The sequence below is a fragment of the Etheostoma spectabile genome, unplaced genomic scaffold (genome assembly GCF_008692095.1).
Source record: "Etheostoma spectabile isolate EspeVRDwgs_2016 unplaced genomic scaffold, UIUC_Espe_1.0 scaffold00018528, whole genome shotgun sequence".
Lineage (NCBI taxonomy): Eukaryota > Metazoa > Chordata > Actinopteri > Perciformes > Percidae > Etheostoma > Etheostoma spectabile.
In genome coordinates this window covers 362,995-376,134 of record NW_022604307.1, presented here as the reverse complement: position 1 = coordinate 376,134, position 13,140 = coordinate 362,995, and the positions used below count along the sequence as shown (strand labels likewise).

The window sequence follows — 13,140 nt, the reverse complement described above, 5'->3', positions numbered from 1 at the left end:
TAATTATATTGCTTATATGTGAATAAATTAAAACTGAATGTGTCCCTTTCTAATTCCTTATTTATTTTGTATTTTATTAACTTTTGTGTGTGGTAGTCCCAAATATTGTCCACGGTTGTGACAACATTTTTAATGTTAATTTTTAATTCAGAAATTGTGTGACGGATAAGACAAATATTCACAATCCTTATCAGTTTGTCCTAATTATATTCCCACATCAAAAGTAACCAATACAAATTCACAATCGTGTTATTTTCCGACTATAAGATGTACACATAGGGACTTTACCCAAAGGTCTAGATTATATTCATTATAATTACTATAAAACCTAACAAAACCTAATTCCATCCTTATGTGTGCATAGTGATTATATCATTATTTAGTAGTCAATACTTTTTACATGAATTTGTGCATTAAAATGCCTTTTCCACTGAAATCAGTTTGTCACACCACAGGACATTCCGTCACACCATTGGACAACAAAAAGTACCGGTATGCCCTGTTTTGTACAAAGTCACATTTATTGTTTCAAATTAATTTAAAAATCATTAAATATATTTACAACTTTAAGTTCAAATGTTTGGTGTACAATAAAGTCAGAATAAAAAGGAAGAAACCAACATTCCCATAAAAAAGACTTGGGAGCCATGGTAACATTTAGCAACATGACCATGGAAACAAAATTGACCTGGCTTATTACTTTTCTTGTTCAATTTTATTTGAATATTCTCTGAAATAAAAAGGCACAAGTTTTAAATTAAAGCTGCAAACAGCGTAAGATGAGCCCTTGCTCATCTGCGCATGTCAGGGTTACTGGCGGACGCCGCTCCTTGCGACCGTGTATTTGCACGGCAGTCAAACACCGCAAATCGTCACCATTGAAAAGGAAACTCCCTGCTGAGCTCAATGATATCTCACACGAGACTATACATTGTACAGTTAATTAGCTGTGAAAGGGGGCATATACTTCCTGGTCCTTTCCTCGCTTGTCATCTCAGCCTCTCACTTTCAACGTGGGTCTCAAACTAGCCTTAACAAAACAGAGTAGGAAGGTTTGACTTGTGGTGTCCTTCAATTCTGAGAGTAAGAGAAAAAGGCAAAACTTAAAAATAGAAAATGCAAACTTCACTACTAGAATTAGCAACTGAAGGTTGGGAGGGAAGTTAGGAAGGGGACAAGAAGCAGGAGGTTGGGAGGGAAGTTAGGAAGGGGATAGGAAGCAGGAGGTTGGGAGGGAAGTTAGGAAGGGGACAAGAAGCAGGAGGTTGGGAGGGAAGTTAGGAAGGGAATAGGAAGCAGGAGGTTGGGAGGGAAGTTAGGAAGGGGATAGGAAGCAGGAGGTTGGGAGGGAAGTTAGGAAGGGAATAGGAAGCAGGAGGTTGGGAGGGAAGTTAGGAAGGGGACAAGAAGCAGGAGGTTGGGAGGGAAGTTAGGAAGGGAATAGGAAGCAGGAGGTTGGGAGGGAAGTTAGGAAGGGGATAGGAAGCAGGAGGTTGGGAGGGAAGTTAGGAGGGAATAGGAAGCAGGAGGTTGGGAGGGAAGTTAGGAAGGGGACAAGAAGCAGGAAGTTAGGAAGGGACAGGAAGCAGGAGGTTGGGAGGGAAGTTAGGAAGGGGATAGGAAGCAGGAGGTTGGGAGGCGGGAGGAAGTTCAATTTCACAGGTAAGAGGGAGGTAAGAAAGGAGTGAAGTTAGAAGTGGGGAGATTGAAAGGGAGGGAGGTTGGGGGGGGTGAGATGAGGGAGGTTGGGAGGGAGGGGTGGGGGAGGGAGGTTAAAATGGAGGGAGGGAGAGAGTGATGGTTTTGGACCTCTTGATAGAGCCTACATCCACCAGTGTGATGCTGATTTCATGTCACACCGTAGGACAGTGCTGTCACACCAGGGGACGTTTTCAAGATCAAGGCCAGTTTGCGGCCTAGCTATATGAGAGGCAGTCTTCAAACCTGACTAACAGTGTTAAGGTTTACATTATTTTCGATAGTCAATCAATATAAATTGCTGAACATTTTCAGATCAATACTTAATCACACCAAAGGACGACATAATGGTTACCATTTCCAACAGTGCACGGAAATAGTAATATTATGAAAATATTTGAGACAAAACTCACCTTGTGTGCAGTCTATGTGCTCCAGTGAGGTCTACTGTACTTCCTGGATGAAGAAGGGCCCCTCTCAGTAATAGGGTGCCCAAATTAATGCCCGATTTATACATAAAGAATGGCGTCACACCAGGTGGACACCAGTTTTGCGGACAAAATGTAATTTGTCATAATTATTCTAAATGGGGACCTTAAAACTTATAACCTTTAGCTTCATTAAGTTAACACTCATATAACATCTATTCAAGTATTTTAATGGATTTAGACTGATTTTTCATTTTATTACAGTAGTTTTAAGATAAGCAACGCCATCCCGGACAGTCACGCCACAGGACAAATGTCGTGCTTAAAATGAAATATTTACACATTTGAATTAAAATGCGCATTAATTACAAATGTATTAGTTCTGGAAGATTAAATTGTATATTAAAACATATATTTTAATGAAATATTATAATTTTTTATTTATATTTGTCACCATGGACACAAAAATGGAGCGTCACGTCAACCACCCGTATACACACACATCTGTTTCAGTTATCAGCGTTTTGAATGTTGTGATGTTCAGAAAAACATTTTGTTAACTAAAATCTGTCTTTATTTCCCAATAAATTAAACATAAAAGGCAAAAACATAAAAAATACATTATATTAACGAACCATTATCAACCATTAGAACCATAACTAACATGTCACACACATAAAAAGGCACTCAAATGTGTAAAACTAAAAAAAAAAAACACAAGGCCACAAACAAACAAATTAACTACAGCTGTTCTGATATTCCTGACAAGTCTGAAGCCTTTTGGCCAGTAACCCCCCCCCACACACACATTTCATCAGTGTCCGTATCAAAACCAACAACAATATACAAGTGCATGAACAGGAATTAATTACAAATGATTACAATAATACAGTACCAATGCAATAAATAATGGGCACACTGAGAGACTTAGATGACTTTACACACATGTTGAAACAATAATTACTCATCATTTGGGGGTTTATAGATGTACATTTTCTTTGTAGAGTGTGTACTGTGGGGTAAAGTTGGAAAGCACTACGAGCTGGCCAGGAGTCAAACCTAGAATCTTCTGATCCACAGTCAGACGCAGTATCCATTGCACCACTAGTCCTACCTTCAGCATGAGTGATAGCTACGTTCTCACACCATTGTATGCAAACAGTGGTGATCTTTGTTGGAAAGGTTATAGAAGGCCAGTTAACCCTCTGAGACCAAGAGACTCGCCCACGAGCCTAAACAGCATCTCCGATTCATAGTTTAATCATTTAACAACCATACAACATAGAAATTCACCAAAAGTTGCAGCTAAAAGCTAACGAGTTAGCGGTTATGGAGGTCTCTTCCGGGTCCTTCTACCTCTACAGGTGATTGTCTATCCAGCCTAGAACTTCCAGCCTTTTTCGGGGCCGTTAAATCATTAAATCCAAACCGTTACATCCAGTATTTATCCACTTTATGTCCATAATTCATTGCGTTTTTTTTATGTATTACTGCTCTGTCTGTGATATCAATACATATCTGGAAGATTCATGTCCCGTTTTATTTATATATTTATTTGTTTGTCTTTAAGGGCCTACAACCATTTTAACATTCAAGTGATCTCACTGCAACCCAATTATTCTATTAACCCAGTTTGTCCTTAAAGAAATGATGTTTATATCTTGACTGTAGACAACAGGGTTGATGTTTTACAAACTTTTTTATAAAATAAATCCAGATGGACAAAGAACTGTAAAAATGGCCTCAGGGCTCAGAGGGTTTAGAGTTGTAGCAAACCAATGACACATGACAGAATACCCAATCGCAGATGTGTGATCATGAAAAATCTTCAGCCACCAATGTATTTCTTAGCTTTTATTTTCAGTCTGTGTTACAAGATTTGCAGTGAACGTTGTGTTGTCCAGCAGAAAGGCAACAGGTGTGCTAGTTTTTGACTATGATTTATATCATAGCAGTGCAAGCATTTACCCCAGGTTTGATTTCCAGCCACCACAGTTGCATTAACAGGTTTTGAAGCTATATATAACATTAACATTACATGTTTTACCCAGGTTTCTTCTTTTATTCAGTGATGTTTTTATTTCCTTGCAGAAGTCATCCCAAAAGGATTAATAATAAATTAAAAAAACTGAAAATCTTGAGGGGATGTAGCTCAGTGGTAGAGCTCATGCTTTACATGTATGAGGACCTGGCATCTCCAGCAGGTATTATGGTAGAGTCTTTAAAAGAGCTGCAGAAGATATTACCTCCTGTGGTAATCTGACTGGTAGGGTTATAGAACGTAGTGGTAGACTAAGACCTCCTGTCACACAAACTAAGCGGTGTGCTCTCTCTTTTATACCTCAGACTATCAGACAGCACAGCAAGCACTTTAAATGTGCAAGTTTTACAGTTTCTGTTTTACTGCATTTATGTACTTGTATTGTAGTATATGCTCCAGTTTTAATGGGTGTTATGGCAGGTATGAGCACTGTTGGTTTCTATTTTTATGGATGAAATGAACTTGACATGCCATTAAGTTTACTCTTCAGCAAGTGGAGACATTTCATTTTGGAAACAGATGCTTTTTTAAACATCAAACTATAAATAGAATAACTGCTTATACAAAGTATAGAAATTAGCAGAGGATGGTTTCGAACCATCGACCTCTGGGTTATGGGACCAGCACGCTGCCGCTGCACCACTCTGCTCTGTCAGTTAAATTCTGGGATTCACATTTTGACGGAAGGTGGCAACGAAGGTTCCAGCAGTTTACGGGTTGTTAAGTTAAACATTTGGTAGACCTTGCCACTATCTTTTATGTGAGCTTCCTGATTACTCACACCTTGATTATTCACATGTAACACTTGTGATTGGCTGGTGTTTTAAAAACAGGGCATTGTAAGTACAGATATAAACATCAGTAAGGAGTCTACCAAGTTGCCTCTTATCATTTTAGTTTGGACACCCAGTGAGGCTTACCGTGATGGTTTGGACTGGGTCCACTAGGGTTTTCTGCTGCTCTCGAGCAGACGGCTGTACTCACTCTGGTTTCTCTTCATAACGCACAACTCTTTTGCCTTTTACTAAAGACTTCCTTGGAGGGGAACCCTGATGAGTTGAAACTATTTTTGTTGAGCTTTGCTGTTTGGCCGAGCCTTTTGTACTTGCTTTTCTTACCTTTGCTTTTACTCATCAGCTCTGTTTTCATCCCCCCAGAAAAGAGATTTTAGACCTGGAACGAGCCATCTTTATTTCCTATTGAGGTCCAAGTTGGAACGAGTGCAAGAAGAGTGATGAAGAAGCCAAAGGAGAAAGGAGAGAAAGGAGTGCCGGACCTGTTATGTTTTTAGGGAGCAGATTTACAGCTATACACATAACAGCAGCCACGGCCCCATCCAGAAATCCTAAACTGCAGCTATGGCACGGTTCTGGATGGGATCATACCTCAGAAGATTGAAGACCTTACCCTCTGATCTTATAGTACCTGGGTATTTTATCCTGCCACAAGCTATGCTTTTACCCAGATGTTTTTTAAAACATTTTCAACTTGAGCAAGAAGAAGTGTATGTCGGGGATGAAGCTAGGTGCTGTTCCAACCCTAATCTGTACTTTAAAATCCAGTTTATTGTTAAATGAACCCAGATTAGGAGCCAGCACAATTGTATCAGAGCATGTTGGCAATTTTTCATATCCTGCTTCAACTGCACGCAACAGAAAAAACTGGGAAAAGATATGAGGAACAATGAGCAGGACATGGCCCTCCTTGTTCATTGTTCTAGGTTTATGATTCTTACTTAGGGTGCAATAGGTCCTGGATGAGACTACTTTGCATATAAGTAGAGGAATGGATTGAATAATCTGGTTTAGTTATTGAATATGATGGAAAAGAGTGTCACGCGCGAGGCAAATTCATCATAATACTACTATCACTTCTTAGTGGCAAAATCAAGTCGCTTTCCAGCCGCTGCATTTATCAATGTACGATCATCCTTACGCTCTGATTGGTGTGATACAAACATTTCATGAATATCATGTAAAGCCTGTCGTAAAAGGATTTCTGCGCTCATATCTACCCCACCTCTTTTTTTTGTTTCTTGTTATGTCTTGGCAAGAAGTATTATGCTTTTGGGTCGTCTATCCATCTCTACATCAGAATCAGAAATACTTGATTGATCCGTGAAGGGAAACTCTGGAAAAAAATTTCTCCTTCGAGCCAGAGTTGAACCAGCGACCTAAGGATTTCAGCTTTATGCCTCTACAGTCCTGCGCTCTACCAACTGAGCTATCGAAGGTAGCCAGCACTGTCATATGAACTTCCCATTCCGTTGATTGTGATAACACAGGACCCCCCTGGAGGGACTTTCAGTGATAGAGCGCATTTCCAGTCTCAATACCCAAATGTATTACAAGGTTTGAAGTGAACATTGTATTGTCCAGTGATGGTGGTATAGTGGTGAGCATAGCTGCCTTCCAAGCAGTTGACCTGGGTTTGATTCCCAGCCATCGCAGTAGCTTTCTTTGAGTTTTGTTAGTTGCTTTTTTTACAAGAAGTCAGCAGAAAGGTTACTTGCCCAACCTGGTTTGATAAAATCTCGTTGAGCTGCACGGTTATGGCCAAAATGATAACGACAATTAGAGATCACGATTAACTATCGTAATTATTTGTTGTTTTTCTACTCCAAAGTGCTGGAAAGGAAGGTATCACCAATCGTTGAACCTCAGGTTGACAAGGAACAATCTCAGCAAGGTGATTGACGGATGATTCTAATCACTTCACCAAGTTCAGCCCAAATGACACAGCTGTAAGAGATCACATGGTTGGCTTCCAGCTGTGTAATAAATGTAGATGGCAGTGGTGGGATTTAAACCCACACCTCCAGAGAGACTGAAACCTTAGTCCAGCACCTTAGACCACTCAGCCACACTACACGCAAGCATTAGTTCTCCACATCGTGACAAACCAGGCACCGTAACTAACGGTTGCTTATAAATGTTAATGGAAAAAAAAACCTTCGTAAGGAAAAAGCCAATAGCTACATCCCCTGAAGATTTTCAGATTTTTTTTTCTTTTTCCTGAGATAGACTTAGACTTATTTTTACCAATCCTTTGGGATGACTCCCACAAGGATATGAAATTTCACTGAATAAAAGAAGAAACCTGGGTAAAACATGTAATGTTAATGTTGTAATGGCTTCAAAACCTGTAAATGCAACTGCGGTGGATGGAAATCAAACCTGGGCAAAATGATTGCACTGCTATGGTATGAATCATAGTCAAAAAGTAACACACCTGCTGTCTTTCTAGTGGACAATACAATGTTCACTGCAAATCTTGTAACACAGTACTCCACAGTACCTATGAGATAACACAATATTGTTTGTGAAGGCACATCTGTGATTTGGTAAACCGTGAGGTGTCATTTGTTTGCTGCCACTCTTAAAGATCACCTTTTGTAGTCGGCAGGATTTGAACCTGCGCGGGGAGACCCAATGGATTTTTAGTCCATCGCCTTAACCACTCGGCCACAACAACCTGAAAAGCAGCACTATATATGTTTGCTCAAATGTTCATAAACTTTAAACAAATTGCAAATCGTGGTGCGCTCCCTGTATCTGTGGATCCTCATGGAGGCAGCTTGATTGATTGATATGCTCCCTTATTTGTACCTTGACAGAGATCTAATATTTTTTCCAATTGGGTTGGGCAGGTAACCTTTCTGGTTACTTTTTGACAAATAAAGCAAGTAACCACACAAAGAAAACTACTGCTATGGCTGGGAATCAAACCCAGGTCAACTGCTTGGAAGGCAGCTATGCTCACCACTATACCACCATCACTGGACAAAGCAGACGGTGTCCTTAAAGTTTGGATTTTTCCTTTTTATTAAATTAACGCATTAAGATCAATTTCCAAAAGATGATTTTTTTAATTCCTCCTTTTAGTCAACTTCAGCATGGGTTCCTGAACGCATGCATACCACTGTATGCATGTATACCTGCATGCATTTCAAAATGTAGGCCAAGGATGTACTTCAAAAAAGAAACAGAGCTGTATTGACACAAAAAAAGAATTTGACAGCAGAAAGCATCATTTTAAGGACACACAGTAGACCTACAATGAAAGTGTAATTGCACTGCTTTGAAAATAGTAAGAACCTTCTTCATCACAAACCTGATGGTGCAGTACTTGATCCACATGGATCCACTTGCTGTCCCTCTGGCTGTTCATCTCTCTGTCCCATTTATGTTTTCTTCCTCACTCTTTCTTCCTCTCTCACCCTCTTCTCCTCTTCCTCACCCTCTGGAATATCCCTCTTTGTGTCAGAGCCCTCACTTTCATCACATGATCTCTCTCCAAACTCCCAGAACTCTCTGGCTCTCCCTCTTCCTGCTCTTCAGTCCCTTGATTTGTTTCTCTCACTGCTGTTTTTCTCACTTTCTGTTAATTGGGGCTCTAAATCGCTTCCTCGTTCATGATAAATATTAGAAGAAGAAAAAACTTAGGGGTATGCATTACATTTCCCTCCCTACTCAACACGGACATGAAGCCTGTTGATTACTTTACACAAATGTAGCTATTTGTTATCGCAATGCAACACCAAAGAGGAATGAAATTACGTTTTAACATCACAACATTGTGTAGACCTAGCAAGGAATGTGACATTTGGATTTTTGCTTCTGCTTCGATGAGTTTGATAGATAGATAGATAGATAGATAGATATTTATTGATCCAAAAAAGGGAAATTATAGTTTACAGCAGGCGTACAACAGTCACACAGTACAGACTAAAAATATAAATGAAATATACGTACAATATACATTAAAAAATAATAATAATAGGATTAAAAAAACAAATATTTGAATATATACAGGATGGGGAAACAACTACCTAAATAATATGCTGAAAAACACGATCAAGTTGTAAACATGTCAAGACAGACATTTACTAACGTGATTTCACTCTCTGTGTGAGGAGCAACAGGAACACGGTTATGTGCAGAACAACAAGTCTTTACGAGATGAAATTATTTGCTTACCTCAGACTCTGGCCACAGGAGAAATCCTCCCCCACAAAACACACACACCCACACACATTTCATCAGTGTCTTGTATCAAAACCAAGTGCCAACCAAGTGCATGAACAAGAATTAATTACAAATGATTACAGTAATTCAGTACCAATGCAATAATGAATGGGAACAACATGAACACAGGATTTAAGAAACTTCTGCTCGCTTTCAGCCCCAAAGTGGATCAGCTGCTGTTTCCTCCTGTTTCAAGAAAGCTCGCGTCCTCCCTTGATTTTGTATTTCACTGTCTATGGTTCCAAGGTCCATACACCCCTTACCCCTTGTTCAAAAGAGTATTGGGACAACACTTGGTTTCGCGTGAACCCGCAAAACCAAGGGGAAGGGGTAAGATAGAGAAATGAGAGTCAGCCCAAGACCTCCTGTAACACAAACTAGCGGTATGCCCCCTTTTTAATACCTCAGAAAATCAGACAACACAACTAGCACTTTAAATGTACATGATTTACAGTTCCTACTTATCTATTTACAGTATTGTAGTATATTTATTGTTTTGTGTTTATGGATGAAATAACCTGACATACCATTAAGAGTGTACTTTTCAGCAGATGGAGACATTTCACTTCAGACACTTGTAGCAACAGAGGCATTGGTAAATGTGATCAGGTGTGCAGTACAGTCCAGTCACAAAGCATAGCATTAGCAGAGGATGGTTTTGATCCATCGACCTATGGGTTATGGGCCTAGCACACTTCCGCTGCGCCACTCTGCTCTTGCTCTCGATAATCTGTGATCCACATTTGAAGGAACAGTTATGGGTTGTAAAGTTTAACATTTGGTAGACCTTGCCACTATCTTTTATGCTTCCTGATTACTCACACATTGATTATTCACATATAACACTTGTGATTGTCTGGTGCTTTAAAAAAAGGGCATAGTGAGTACAGATAGAAACATCAGTAAGGAGTCTACCAAGTTTCCTCTTTTCATTTTAGTTTGGACACCAGTGAGGCTTACCGCGATGGTTTGGACTGGGTCGACTAGGGTCTCAATGTCAGACGAAACAACAGAATTACAACTTCCATTCATGTGCTTGTGCCAGTGTTCATCCACCTGTCACTGCATTTTCAGCTTCAGTTGTGTTTTCTTTGTTTTTAAAACACCGACCCTAGATGCTTTGTCATGACCCCATGAAAAGGCCAGGACAAAAGACCGTGTGCAAGGTTGAAGGAAACACGAGAACATGACCACAACAGAAGAAATGATAATTCAATGATGGTGGTAGTCAGTTTAGTCAGAGGTGAATGTGTATGCATGGATGAGTGTGAGGTATGGTGTCAGTGATTTATGCTGGACAGAGTAAAACTAACAAAGATGAGCGGGAGAGGTGCTGGACTGAGAGACCTCTAGGGCAATCACAGATCCACAACCAATAATAAAACACTACTGAGTGAATGTGTTCTGAAAATGAAGAACATTGTTCAGAAAGCTTAATGAAGCTTCATTTGACCATAACTATTAACCACCTGAACCTGGTAAAAGGTATGAGGTACTCCTGCATAGCTAGCCAGTGATTTACCTACTGTAGATGGTGGTTGGCATGCCAACGAGGCTCGAAAATTTGCCTCATTGGCAGACCAATCACTCTCAGCTACTGTTCCAACCCCCACACCTCAGGGAAGAGGAAAACACTTCAATTAAAGGGGAGCAATGCAGTTCTGGCCATTTGTTGGCTGTTTTCTCACTTTTTTCTCGCAGGTATTGTCTATTGAGCTCCACCTCCAGCTTCTGAATAAATATTAGGCAGCTCTTCTGTTTCCTTGTGTCTGACTCTTCCCTCTGTCAGTCTGCAGTTTCCTCTTTTTCTGTTCCTCCAACAATGCTTTCTTAAGTTTCTGTTTCCCTTTTACCGGCTCAGTCATGAAGATACTGTGAAAAACACCAAAAGAAATCCATCGCTATCTTGTTAGCAAGACCTGATATCACGCTACACTTCCTGACGCTGAGTCGGCGACACGCTAACTGAAAGTCGCAAGGGGGTGGGGGTTTCAGCTCACAGGCGCTAGGGGGGAGCGAGACGACCACACTTCAACTCATTCCAATGACTCCAAAGCTGTTCTGTTGGGTAAATTAAGCTAAAAATAAATGCATAGTTGTATAAGTTCTAATGTTTATTTCTTGACTCCCAGGACATACGAGAAGTGTTTTAGAGGAGACTGGCTCAGCTCGTACTGCTCTGTGTGTGATATCAATACATATCTGGAAGATCCATGTTCCCTTTAAGGTCCTACAACCATTTTTAACATTCAAGTGACCTCAGTGCAGCACAAATATCCTAATAATCCAGTTTGTTCTGAAAGAAATGATGTTGATATCTTGACTGGAGACACCAGGGTTGAGGTTTTCCAAGCTTTTATAGAAAATAGAAGCAGACGGACAATGAGCTATAAAAATGACCTTAGGTCTCAGAAGGTTAAATAATAGGAAGTTGCTGAGCACACACAGTTACTGGAGTTAGAGAAAATGACGTCCCAAACGGCGCATACTTGTGTGTACTGCTCTTGTGCAAAGACATCCATCTTTTTTTATTAGATTAGATTCAACTTTATGTCATTGTGCAGAGTACAAGTACAAAGACAACAAAATGCAGTTTGTGTCTAACAGAAAAGTGCAATGTGAGATACAAAGTACAGACAGGTGGTGCGTAGGCAGGACAAGAAATATATTGCTGTGTTGTTTTTTATTTTTGTATTGTTTATTAGCATTTTTTTCAAGAACATTGTTCAGTCTGATTGTGAGTTGGCCCGGCCGTTGGCTAGTTAGCTAACGGTAGCTTCCATGCTACATGAATAAGACGGACAGAGGTGTCTCTCATCTGGTGATAGAACCTGAAATTTTATTTTTACAAGTGCAAATTTACACATAAGTTCAGATTTTTTTGTTCTGCTAGCTCTCACCTTTTGCCCCATATTCCCTTCATATGAGTCCGAGCCAGCAGCACTAAGGAAGAGCAGCCTCTCCTACGGCGAGTGAGTGGTGGCGACCCACGGGGAAAATTTGGTTCCCAGTCAGTTCCAGTAGTACAGGTGAGAAAGTGGTGGATAAAACGAGGACTGTGGGTCGGCGTTGTTGGTGCGTGAGTGGAAATACATCAAACATGCTAACGCATATCCAACGCCTTCACCCAGACATGCCAATCACTGGAACGAGACAAAAAAACTGTCCAACGTTCCTCCCTACAGTGGTTAACCAGCCTTTAGATCAAATACAAACAGGCCAAAAAATCACTGAATCAATCAGGATTTCCACATCACCTCAACGCCCCGTTTCCACTCGTAGAAGTAACCTGGCTTCAAGTATGCTGTATGTACTCAACCTCGTTACAACATGCCATCCCGTCCACCGGGACTTCAGTGGACCGTTCCACCCCTTTAATACATGTCAATCAAGCTGAGCCTGTAAAGCCACACAGTCTGATTAGTCAAGTGGAAACACCTGTGGGAGTGGAACATGGATGTGTAGAGATGGGCTTTCAAACAATGCACCTTTTTGACATGTCAAAGTAGGAAAAGCAAAGGTAGAAATGAAAATGAATTATGGCTTAACTCAGTTTATATTTTTACACTGGACATAAGGCATTACCAAGTCAAGAAAGAAGGTGTTAACCTTTCAAGTAACCTTGTTCACCATGGACCAAACATACTTTGAGACCGATTATAACTTCAGTTAATTAGAAGCTTAGCAGGTTTGTTACCTTCACACATGTTAGTTTTCCACATATCTACTACGACATTCTGATCATATTCCTTTCCTCAATACTCCATAAGAAGCAAGAACAATCATCAATGACAGAGAGCACATGAAGTGAATCATTACTCTCTGTCAGCTTCACGCTCAGAAAGGAATATCACGACTCATCATCATCATGGTCAGCGAGACCAACACTTTAGAAACACATTCCTCAAGTCAGAAACTCTAGAATAATCCCAGAAAGTATAGTCTT

General features: G+C 40.3%; 3 non-coding genes across 3 annotated transcripts; 1 reads left to right on the top strand and 2 right to left on the bottom strand.

The window, feature by feature from the left end:
• The first annotated feature begins 5,147 nt into the window (after positions 1-5,147).
• Positions 5,148-5,263, top strand: LOC116680993 (U5 spliceosomal RNA). The gene has a single exon (XR_004329945.1). It is a non-coding gene; the product is annotated as a U5 spliceosomal RNA (small nuclear RNA).
• A 2,297-nt stretch (positions 5,264-7,560) lies between these two features.
• Positions 7,561-7,641, bottom strand: trnaf-aaa (transfer RNA phenylalanine (anticodon AAA)). The gene has a single exon. It is a non-coding gene; the product is annotated as a tRNA-Phe (tRNA).
• Positions 7,642-12,928: 5,287 nt separating this feature from the next.
• On the bottom strand, positions 12,929-13,140 carry LOC116681000 (small nucleolar RNA U3). Its single transcript, XR_004329950.1, has one exon. It is a non-coding gene; the product is annotated as a small nucleolar RNA U3 (small nucleolar RNA).